We start from the raw sequence: 12,207 nt of genomic DNA, 5'->3' as shown, positions 1-12,207 counted from the left end.
AAAACACAATTAGGTTACTATTAGATTAACCCTATATATATATATGCTCTATTTTGTTGCTTGGTCAGGGACTATTTTAGCATTGACTTGATTGGCAATTGGCCATTAGGCTAAAGGTCTATTGCCTACATCCTGATGCCATCATGATTCAGGGATGATGTCAGCCCGAGCCATCTCGGAACGTCGATTCAAAAGTGTTTCGTTTTTATTGAATGCTTGTGTTTTGACTTAGACTCTTAATTGGGATTTCAATGTTGACATTGATTTCAAGGCAATGGTGGAGACTCGAGTGAGCATAATTTTCAAAGGGCGCATGCACTGTCCAACCATGGTGGAATTCTGATGCCCAGTGGAAAAAGAATTGTTTATTTTGACTTGGTGGTTAAACTTGAGAGAGTTGGTGAACCGAGTTGGACTGGGTCTGACTTCGTTGGCCCGTGGAACTAGACTGGGCAAGGTTCGCTTGGCCATTGAATGAGCCAGCCAGTCGTTTTATTGTGCACCTCGACAAGCAGTAAGAACATAGGAAATAAGAATTGATCGAAATCGTGGTCTATCAACTCGGCCGGCCGGTTTAGACCAGTCTATGGACATATCAGCCAAACTGGTCCATGCCAGGTCCGACTGGGTATGGGTGGGTGAGCCAAGATTTGGGGCCAAGGCCAAGTGGACCTGGTTATGTTGTCAGATTGGGCTGTGAAACGAAGATTGCACTTGTTATGTGTGACACAGCTTGGTCTAAGGTGGTTTGCACCTGAGCTCATAATTGCTAGGCGTCTGACTTGACATGGTGAACTCTATTTAACATAGATGAATCTTGGGGACTGTCAGGACAGCGACCATAAGTAGGTCAATCAGCAAGGTTAGGTCTCTGATCTTGAAGGTGGTTTAATTTCTCCATGTAAATATATAAAGAAAAAAAAAAGGTCAAGAAATGACCCAGATCCTGTGCGTCATATATGACATAAGAATATATACATGCTGATAAGGGAGGGAGTCAGTTAAATTGGTTCAACCAAGGGACGCTTAAAGAAGGGTACTGAAAATTTAGGTTAATTAATGAGGGTATTGAAAATCTAGGTTAATTAATGAGTGCAGTTTCAGTTGAAAGTGAAAACTTAAAGTTCAATATCTGACATATTTCACAAATTAAAGTCTATGTCCATGATGTTCAAAGGAGAAATTGCGCCTGAATTGTTGGGTAAGAAGAGAGCAGGATCCTGAAAAAGTCTTGTTATAGTATTTAGACTCAAAAGCAGAAGCGTGCTTAAGTTACCACTTCCCACTTTAGGTGTCTTAATTTGAGTTCTCTCTCTTCGATACTTTTGTTTGTTAGCACTGTAGAAGAACTGTCACTAGGACCTGCCCTAGTAGTAAGGCAAGACTTTGTCCAGAACAAATTAAGTGGAGCCCTTTGCTTCGTCCAACGAGTTAGATCGACTGATAACCAAAAGAGAAGAAGCAGAGTTTTATGTTTTTTTTTTTTTTGAATAACTAAAGAAAACTACCTCACCCACCTGAGGGATCAAACCAGACCAGGATCTGGATCCGAAATATGAGGTGTGATAGAATCTGGGATGATGGATCAGATGCAATCACATTGCACACTTTAGTCTGCCGCTGCACATGATCCACACACCATCTTCTGTTGGACCCCACAGCTGACAGGCTGTACCCCAGAGATGGAGGGTGGTCAGGTGCAGCGGTACACTCAAAAGTGTGCAATGTGATTCCACCTGATCCACCCTCAGAATCTGGACGTGGACAAGACTGGGTCCATCCCTACCTGCCCACATCTACAACTTACAAGTTTGGAGTGATGATGGGGCAGAAAGTTTTAGAGTACCGTTGGAGCTTCACGGCGATGGGTCATTTTCCATGGTGGATTTCTATAGCACAATGTCAAACATGAACCCAGAGGTTCCATGCTAAGGTTAGCCCCATAACACAAGCACTTGATTTCTACAATATTATTTAGACAGCTACCTCTACGGTTGCAGTTAATGAATATGCTCATATGTCAAACGTATATATATATATATATATATATATATATATATATATATATATATATATATATAGAGAGAGAGAGAGAGAGAGAGAGAGAGAGAGAGAGAGAGTTCTTAATCAAAGAGTAGAAACTCATGGCCCAGCATATTTATACCCAAAGACATTTTTGTCAGTGTTTTAATTGGTTTGGAGTTGGGGTAGGCCATACATGTTTGCAGGGGCAGTGCCCTGTAATTCTTTGATTCTATGATTGTAAATCACAATGGCAATACTTTCCCAAGGTTAGGGAAATATGAAAAAATATTGTAATTGTTATTACCGGCTGTGATTGTTGTTTTTTCCTGATTTGCCTTGAATATTGTGAAAGTTAGTCACTCATGCGACTAACATTCATAACTTCTACTTTCTCACTTCTAATCAAAACACGTGTCTGCAAAAATGTCTCATTTTTTTTTTGTCTTTGTCAAGGAAAAACCGCAGCCACGAAAGCGCCACTCATTTGGTCGAAGGGGCTTGTGAACTTCACCAAGTGTTTGTCGTAAAATCAAGTGTGAAAATTGTGGGAATTCAATTCCCAACAATAAAAATGACAAGAGGCATGTTACATTGATCGCTTTTTTTCATCCATCACAATGGTACAATGAGTTTAAATGTCTACGTTAACAATACAACGAGCCAACTACCAGTGTTGTACTTCTATTCGGCTTTCACAACCTTTCAAAACATAAATGAATGCATCAAGGAAGCTCTTGATAATCTTTGAAAATTAAGATGCAAAAACACTATCTCTATTGCACATAAGAGTTAATGTTTCTCCAGCAACCCAATTAAAAAGCAAGATTGCAAAATGTTAAGAAATCAGAGAGAAAACAAGAAGTGAAAGAATTCTCATGTATTTTTGTCTATTATGTTTTTTAATAAGCAGAAATGTTAAAAAAACATGAGACACCTCATTGCATTTTTACAAATGAGTATTGCCTGTTCATGTCCCTCCATCAACATGCATGGTAAAGAGACCACCAAACCCAACGGTTAAGTGTTTTTTCTCATTTAAATGTGACACGCCACAGTATATATGATTGAACCTCAAAGTCAATATGTCATAAGACACAACTTACGTAAAAAGCTAGCCACCAACATGGAACGTACTAGTCTCTCAAGAGTCTAATTACTACATCATCGTTCGTTCATGTCAAAATACACTATGTATGTGAATGTTTGACTTTAGACTCATGTCAAATTCTATAGCCATAAGGCTTGGATAACCATATACCATAATTAATGAACAAAATAAAAGAGATTTTTTATAATAATTTTTAAAAAATTACATATAACCTCAAATCATTAACATTTAAAAAATAACTCAAATGATTTTATAAATTATTTTGAAACTAATTTTTATGACAGTGTTAGGACGTTATGACTTCAATACCTATGGGTATGTTGCTTGCTGTGACTTAATTATAAGGGTCTGCCTCACCCCAGCTTACCTATCATTATTTAAAAAAAAAAAAACTAGATCGATCCCTCTCATCAACAGCATATTGGCAGACCTCTAGTTGGTGAAACCCTTTAGGTCTTTTCTCTGCTGGATTATAACAGGCTTCAGCCTTGCGGTAAGGTATGCCGCCCTTCATGGGTTTCAAACTGTGATCGTTCCATAGGTGACAAACTATGGTTGCGCCAATGGATCCTTGTAAGCCACAAAACACCTCTTAGAAATGGATTTCATGATATAATATATGGTCTAAGCATTATGCATGTCTAGACTATACGTTTTCTAAACTTTTTTATTATAGGGACGTCAATAGATCCGATGTAATCCAACCTATGACCTGAATCCTAATATGTTTCTTCTTTTGGATTTGGTAGTCAAATTCAAATCCGATTATAATCAGATCCTGATTCAGCATTGAGTTTTGCATCCGAATCCGAGTGTAAATGTCAGATTTTAAGCTATCCATAAGCAGATTTAATTTTAGCTCATACCATCCAACTCCATATAAACATGAATCCAAATCTGGTTAGGTCATATCCAATTCGGTCCAACTTGGTAATGCCTAGATCTGACCTTAGTCCAACTTGTTTACATCCCTACTGTTTTCTGTATCATGGTCCCTCTGAAGAGTAATTGTGGTTTGGTTTGTACTTCCATCTGAGAATTGCCAATCTACTGTAAACGTAAACGTCATACCAACGCCGATCTACATAATTGTAACTTCCTGTTTCAAGAGCAATATTTGATCCTCCAAAAAAGTTATAGTTGTCATTGCCTCAACCTGCCCAAATTCATAAACCCTAGTATTGTAATAACTAAGAAAATAGTTGGCAATTAGCGAACTTGGTCAGGTTTTGTTAACTAAAAACAAAAATCTGGACTCGCCCTAAACCTTCATCCATGATCTGACTGTCTAATATTTTCCTCTTGTAGACTCACGGCTGAACCAACTAGAATACCTAGGGATAAAATAAATGATTTACAAATATCTAAATATAAATGCATTGTGTGCCGTCGATTTTTCATGTTTTGAAAACATGACTATATGCCGTAAAGTCTTTGTATATTTTTTACTAAATAAATTATAAAGAACAAATATATGAGGTCATGAGATGCTCAAGCATTAGAGAAGGAGAGTTGGCCGATCGTCGTTGGTTATATATTTTTGGACCTTAATTTGGTTGGGCTGACCCCATTTCCTATGTATATACATATAAGTTATACAACTATTAAGCAATTTGAAACTAGGCAAGCCCCTATCAGTATACGTAGGTATCGAAGTCACGATGTCCCAGCACATGCGACGTTAACAATCCCCTCTAACCATATGAGCTGACCCCTCGTAGAGCTACATTTGTAAAGGAAAGATACTCATATGCCAGGTACAGTCTAAGCAAGGGTCACAAATATTTGAGATCTTTTGAGAACATTACAATTTCGACAAACAAAAAAAATTCCCGATAAAATCGTGATGTTCTAAACATATCACTTCTAAAAAATATCACTAGTTTTAAATATAGATTTCATCAAAATAATGTCAGAACTAACATATTCTCAATTTTTTTGTCTTTTAAAAAGTTGATTTTAAAATTTTCTAAGCTTGGGATTTTCCTGAAAAACAATTTTTTTTTTAAATTTCTCACTAGATTTTCAATTGTAAGAAAATCCCAACATTGAGATTTGTGGTCCATAAATCGCAATAAACCACCCATATGCACAGATTAATGTTCTTATTAACTCTAATAAAGAAAGATTTTCCTTTCATGCACCAAGAGCGGTTTTTATTTTTCACGAACGGAAAACTATCCTCAACATCGGAGACCTAGTCACGCTGGCTCAGCATGCCACACTTACAGTCGCTGTCCCGGCGGTGGTGCACCCCGCACCCCCCAAGGAGTCGCCAAGTTTCAGCTGAGCAAATGCTTATCTCTTGCCCACATTAATGCAAGGGGCTGGCATTCATGAGAATGAAGTTCCACTGCACCAAACCCCTTGGGGGCACCCAAGACCTGGTCGAAATATTTAATTACCACTAAGAATTGTAACAGTATCTAAATTGATGACATTCTTTCATAATGCTTCCTATCACCTCGATTTACTTTTGAGCTGCAAGGAAACAGTCACAGTGCTACATCTAAGAATCATTATGATTTATGGGATTCGTCTTTGATATGGTGACTCTTTTCACCAATAATGTTGGTTTTTAGGTTTATGCAGTCAATGCTGGTCCTATCATAGACATAGGCTACTGACTGGCCTTTAGAGTTGGTAAGGCTATTAATTTGGTGATGCAATTGGCAACCGCGCCTACAATAATGAAGAACCAGCTCTGCTCTACAAAGCATCCATCCAGTTACAAAATAAATCGTGTCCGGTTAGCAAGATGGGAGAATCGAAAAGATCTCAATAACTTCATGGTTATCTGTCTTGGGGCTGTCAATGGGTTAGGTTTGTCTCTAATACCCGACCCGACTTGAAACATGTTGTCAGTTTTGGACCTTTTGGTAGAGAAAAACAGAAACCCACAAAAAGAAATTATCGGATTTGGCTTTGATTTTTAGAACCTCCAGCATATCGGGTCATATGATATGGATCCACGGATCTGAAAAAAAATCTGGCACTCGAAACAAGAGGCGCATTATCAGATTCGAAGTCCATAACCAATCCTGGAACCTGGATCAAAACCAGAGCTGACCACTTCATACTCCATGGGCATCATGCCACAAATTTTTCTGCAATAGAACACCTTTTCTGATAAGACAAGCATATAATTTAACTATAGCTACTGAACATCTCTTCAATAAAAAAATGTGCATTGCTGATTTCTAAGGGAACATGGAAAAAAATTATTGAATCCACAAGCAGCAGCATAGCTTGATGACCAGTACAAATTAGGAAACAGTTTTTTAATGCAACCAGTCACCCTTTCTGCACACTATTCAATGCCACTCTAAAAGGGAAACTTGCATTGATTATATCAGTTGAACATTTATTATCAGGGGTCATCTTTTACGATACAGATTGTCAAAAGATAGATTGCTAACCAAGATGAAACGCCGGTGCATGAAGACAGGTCGTATATTAAGAAGGTTATGAGATCAATAATGATGCAACCATACATTGTTGGCAACCAAAGGATGAGCAGAATTGGGGATGAGAGTCCAATTGTCCTATATTCAGTTGGACGGTAGCGACTTCTTTAAAAAATTTACTCACTAAATTTACTTAAAGCACCAAAATAAGCAACAGGCTTACCAGATTGGAAGTTAACTCAAGGACTCTTTTATCTTTAACAAATTCAGCTCAGACCAATACCAAACCACAGGAAAAGCTTCACAAATCAACTGATGTGAAGGTAATCAGTTTTGTGCTTCAAATTATACAGGACCACTTTTGCTAGATGCCATCAAAAACAGGAAAAGGTTATGGGATGCCATAAACTGTGTATTAACACCATGTCTTACATGTAGGTATCTCTAGGTTTTGAAAAAAAAAAGCAACATGGATCACAAAGATTTCCCCTACATCATTAGCGGGTACATAAGAATTCATAAACACGATGGTCATATTGTAAACTGCACAAAGAATAAAGCAGGCATCCATCACAGATATGCTCATATGCATGGGGGTGATCCCATTTGTTTCAGTAGAGCACAGGAACACATTCAGAACAATGACATCTGAAAAAGAAATGCCTCCAAGAATACTCCATAATAATTCCAAAATTATCGGATGCTATTTAAGAGCTCCACCAATACGAATCTGCGCATCACTGTTAAGCATAACATCCCTGCACCAGTAAGCTCTTCTGTTACCATAAAATCTTAATGTTACAGCATGCAGAAGCCAAGAATGAATTCAAATGATGATGATAGAAAACAAATAAACTGGTCCACTACAAAAGGCAATGAGCTGATATGTTCATGCACTCCAAGCATATAACAAGCAATAGATGCCTACACAACATAGACCAATAGCAACAATATACCACAAATATGCCACTGACATCACAAGATATCAAACAAAGTTTAAATATCAATATTCCAGCTTATGATGTTAGGACTTATGAATAGGGAAATCCAATTTGGAGCAATCCAAGTTTAAATTTGATCTAGTACAACTAAATCACATAATTTAGTTAAAGCACCTTGGCAGCTTAAAAACAAATCCTTCACTTTACCTTGAATAAGCAAAAGGTTCATTCAGTCTTTTACAGAGTTTTTTTTCCCTATGATCACATCACACGGTCATACCCTCAGATAGAAAGAATGATGAAGACAGCTCAATAAAAGTAAATATCATATTTGAAAACCTAATGACTTGTGACAGCTCATTGAATCTCAAGTCAAGACTTAGGCAGACCATTCCAGTGAGTCAGCTAGATCTTGCAAGCTATTAGTCTTCACAAGAATAGTTCTAAAGATAGATACTGCAAACCTAATCAACCAACCGGCTTGATCCTAAGCTTTGATCCAGGTTGAATCTGATTAGCCGCCAAATAAACCCACCGGGTTTTTAGACTATGTCACACATACAAGAATTAATGTTTGAATGTTAAATTGTGTGTCTTTACATCTTGCACCACGAAAGAAAACTCCACTTTTAAGGCAACACTACTACCAAGGTTACCTGGAATGCAACTAGAAAAAGCAATACTTACCAGATCTTCATTTCCTATTCATTTAAGAATCCCAGATAGAATTTGGTGACGCTTTAAAATAATAAAGAGCCACATTTATATTACCCTACAACAAGCTAGAGGCTGTTTGGATGCATCATGCATCTAATTATCCAAAAAGTTAGGATAAGCTGCGAACTTGAATTGCAAAATTGCACTGTGAAGTACAATGCAGTTTCCCAGCTTATCCTACTTTTTCTGGATCAGTAAGTGCATCTAAACACCGTTGGTAAACTCCATACATGCACTATATGTTGCTTTTATATCATACATGCATTTGCTGACCGATGGAAAGCGTTTCCGTAAAATTATTCTTCTCTTCCTGTATCCTTGTGTTGGCTCAACCTGAAGACCTACAGAGACTGCTTATGCACCCCATCATGGCAATCATGATCCAGTTGCCTTTTTATTTTCTTTAAACCAAGACACTAGCTGAATAGCAGCACACACATATCTGCTCCAATTTTATTGTAGCACACACTTTCATGGATAACATGCAACTTCAGAGCTTCCTCACAGTTCAGCTATCTATCTGTTTCAAGAACAAGACTCTAGATAATGGATTGGTAGTGAACTAGTTGTGGTGCAGTTTAAGGAGTGAGAATAAAATCATAGTTAGTTAAAGTCACATGCTAGAGACTATGTCAATAAAAGAAAGTATAAAGTTTCAACAGAACACCAAGAAATACAAAGCTAAGGATACTGTTTAGACAATGATCTATCACTCTGTTCAAGTATGAGGTCATCCCATGATTCTGGAATTTTAGACTTTGGTACTTTCCTGTCTGAAAAGAGATGTGTTTGACTGTTGCATTACATACAACAATGGGGCTATTTCTTACAAGGAGCCATGCTCATTGTAAAATTAATGACTATAATCAAGATGTTCAGTGGGGTTATTTGTGCTCTTAATCACGTTAAATATGCATGACAATTGCAAAATAATTAAATTTCTTTGTGTTTATGATTGCAAGAATTTAGTGAAATGGATAAAATTTTGAAGTAAAAAATTATGCAATTATGTTAATGAAAGGAGAAAGGTTTGCGACTTCACTTGTATAAAATGTTATTGTATATTCTGTTCTCTGTTTTGCAAGGAGGGGCTTCATTTAGTTTGACTTTTCCCATAGAGTCATGACACTATTTGATCTTCCCACGGGAAGCTGTTTGGTCTTCTTTTTTTCCTTGAAATAGGGGACTTCATTCTGTTAAATAGTTCTTGATGTGGTAGGATTTTAAATGTCAGTTTATAACATGTCTCCCTGTAATGATCAACAACAGAGAATAAAATTGCACTAAATGCAGCAATTTTTCCAAGCATACCATATTAAAAGCTTGTTGAGCAATGCCACATTAATTCCTCTAGGTGGTCTTTGTGTCATGACTGGTAAGTGTGAAAATCATTAGTCATCTAATATAAACACTTTCACTTTTTAAGAATATTAAGTACTTCTGTTAGCACAGAAAAGTGAATTGCTATATAATGAATCTTCAAAAGTGTAAAGGGGAAAATAAAAAGGAACATCATAATAATGAAACTGTCTGAAAACCAAGCCCGTGATGATATCTTAGTATCTTAGTTTCCAAAAACACTAGAGCTTGAGTGATACATCATCATTGATAGGGCTGCTACATAGTCATAGATATGGCAATATTTGTCTGAGTCTAGCTAAAAGCTAATAGTGGATCTTTCTATTAGAAAAAACCCCTGTGAAGTACAGTGACATACTTGAACTTAAAACTCATTGTTCAAAGTTTCAAACCAAATAAGAAAACCAAGCCCAAGAATACCAATAGTCACCCAGTTTCTCAAGATATATGTCCTGATTAATTTAAAGGTTCTTGACATAAAGCTGAAGTAAAATCAATACAAAGTAATCAAAACAAGCTGCACGCAATAACGTGAAAGCATCATAGCTGGGTCAAACAAATTGAAGTAAACAAAAAAAAGCTGCACACAATAACATGAAAAGCATCATACCTGTGTCAAACAAGTTATAGTCGATATTATGCAGCAATGACCATGAAGCTGACCACAAAATAGAAAGATTCGGCCAGCTCTAACTTTCCCTTGAACCAAAACTAACATTGTATTATTTGTCTAGTTTTGAAACTTCACCTAGACCCATAAAATCATAGACCTTGAACTGGGAAAAATAATATGTTGATAGAAGACCAGAATCAGTAATAATTCCGTGACAAACAATCCAAAGGAAACCCAAATAAAGAATGCCCTTTTCCAGTTCCACATAATCTTTTTAAATATTGGAAGCACAGACTCAATGAAAAGCAATGCTGAATACATTTCAGGGATACCTTCACCTGGTCTGTACTCTGCACGGTGCTCAAGATAGACATGCATATGGTTCAATACCTTCTGTAAAGCCTGTCATTCTAATCCTAAGAGTTTGGGACTCGGAAGAATAACCAGCAAGAAGAGGAAAACTTTTCGAGAAGGTTCCTGAAAGTTGGTTTGCTCGTCTTTTAAAACAAAGCATGGGATGCCTTGAACTGGGAAGTAATTCACCATTGGCAGACAAGAAATCCACCATAACCTTTACACCAGCAAAACAAGGAAACCAGCCACCATCATGCTGATTTGGACAGCGATGGCATGAAGTCATGAAAGCAAAAAACTTCTCTTAAGTATCAACAAAATTACATTTTAGTTTATTTGCTATATGAATATTTCAAATATATAAACCTAAAATAACTATGTTCTCCTAGTCATAAACATGATAAAAGGTACCATAGATGGATAGAGAATTACCGCATACAGAATTTGACTGCCAGGGATAATTTTATTTGCAGCACATGCTGATTAATTTACCATCCAGGTTGTTATTAAGCCAAACAGATAGACTTGCTTTGAAGCATTAAAAATCGTGAATCCAGAAAGGAGTTGGGGTTCTGGAAAAATACATTCTATAATCAAATATCAAAGGTTTAGGTAAAAAAGAATCAAGTAGACTGTAAAGCTATAACATCTACAAGTATACAAAAAAACCAGTTGGACCTTTTGAAAAGACATTCATTGGAAGATCATAAACAAAACAATTCTCTTGAGCATTGGCCAGAACTCAGGTAGAACCCCTAAGTACAATGTGAGCTTTCAACCATGCTTGTTTGAACAAGCTTAAGCGATTAATTGCAGTTGTTCCTAAACATAAACCTTACTCATTATAACTGAATCAGCCAACAGCCGTACAAAAACTTAATTAATATTAAAAAATCAGTAATTATTATAAACACCCAATAACCAATCAACAACAATTACATTTGTTACATTGAAACAATGCAGCTCGGCATCCTATTATTTGAAACACTCAATTTAGTTCTTAAATGCAATCAAAGAACAGATATTCCAACTATTTCTTCTACCATTGCAGAAAATAAGAAATGAAAGAAAGCCATAAAAGCAACAAGATAACTTTTTACCTAAGTAAAAAATATAACTCAAATATGCCATTGAAAAGGATAGACTAACACACCTGGAAGACTCCAAGTATTCAGACTCTGGTAACGTCAATGAGACAGTGAGAATGCGGCACAGAAAGACAGCCCTCATTCATTATAGCTTTAGTTTTTCTTTTGCAATTCTGAGAATAACTTGCATCTTTACAGGAGTTGATAGGCACCACAGCTACTGGATTATTTACGGTATAATCGAAATTCAGTTCCCTTGTCATTTTGAATGGTCCTTCTAAGAAGCTCCGCATTAAGCTACCACTCAAGATGAACGACAATACGAATAAGCTAAAAATCACAGATGCAATATAGCAGGACCATAAACACCCCCATCGAATTGTTTTTGCTAATTTTCCTATTGATGGCCAACTCGCAGAAGCCCCGACAGCCCTTTCTAATACGAAGTTATTCACTTTTCTGAGAACCACGAAACCACACTCTTTAATTTGGTTAATAATTGCAAAAGGGTCAGTCGTGAGCATGTGTAGATAACCTAGCAACCTAATCTGAAAACCAAGAAAAATCACAAACAAATTTATCTGCAAGCCGATCG

The sequence above is a fragment of the Nuphar pumila genome, chromosome 12 (assembly GCF_984573655.1).
Source record: "Nuphar pumila chromosome 12, dmNupPumi1.hap1.1, whole genome shotgun sequence".
Taxonomy (NCBI): Eukaryota; Viridiplantae; Streptophyta; class Magnoliopsida; order Nymphaeales; family Nymphaeaceae; genus Nuphar; species Nuphar pumila.
Note: the sequence above shows the minus strand (reverse complement) of the source record.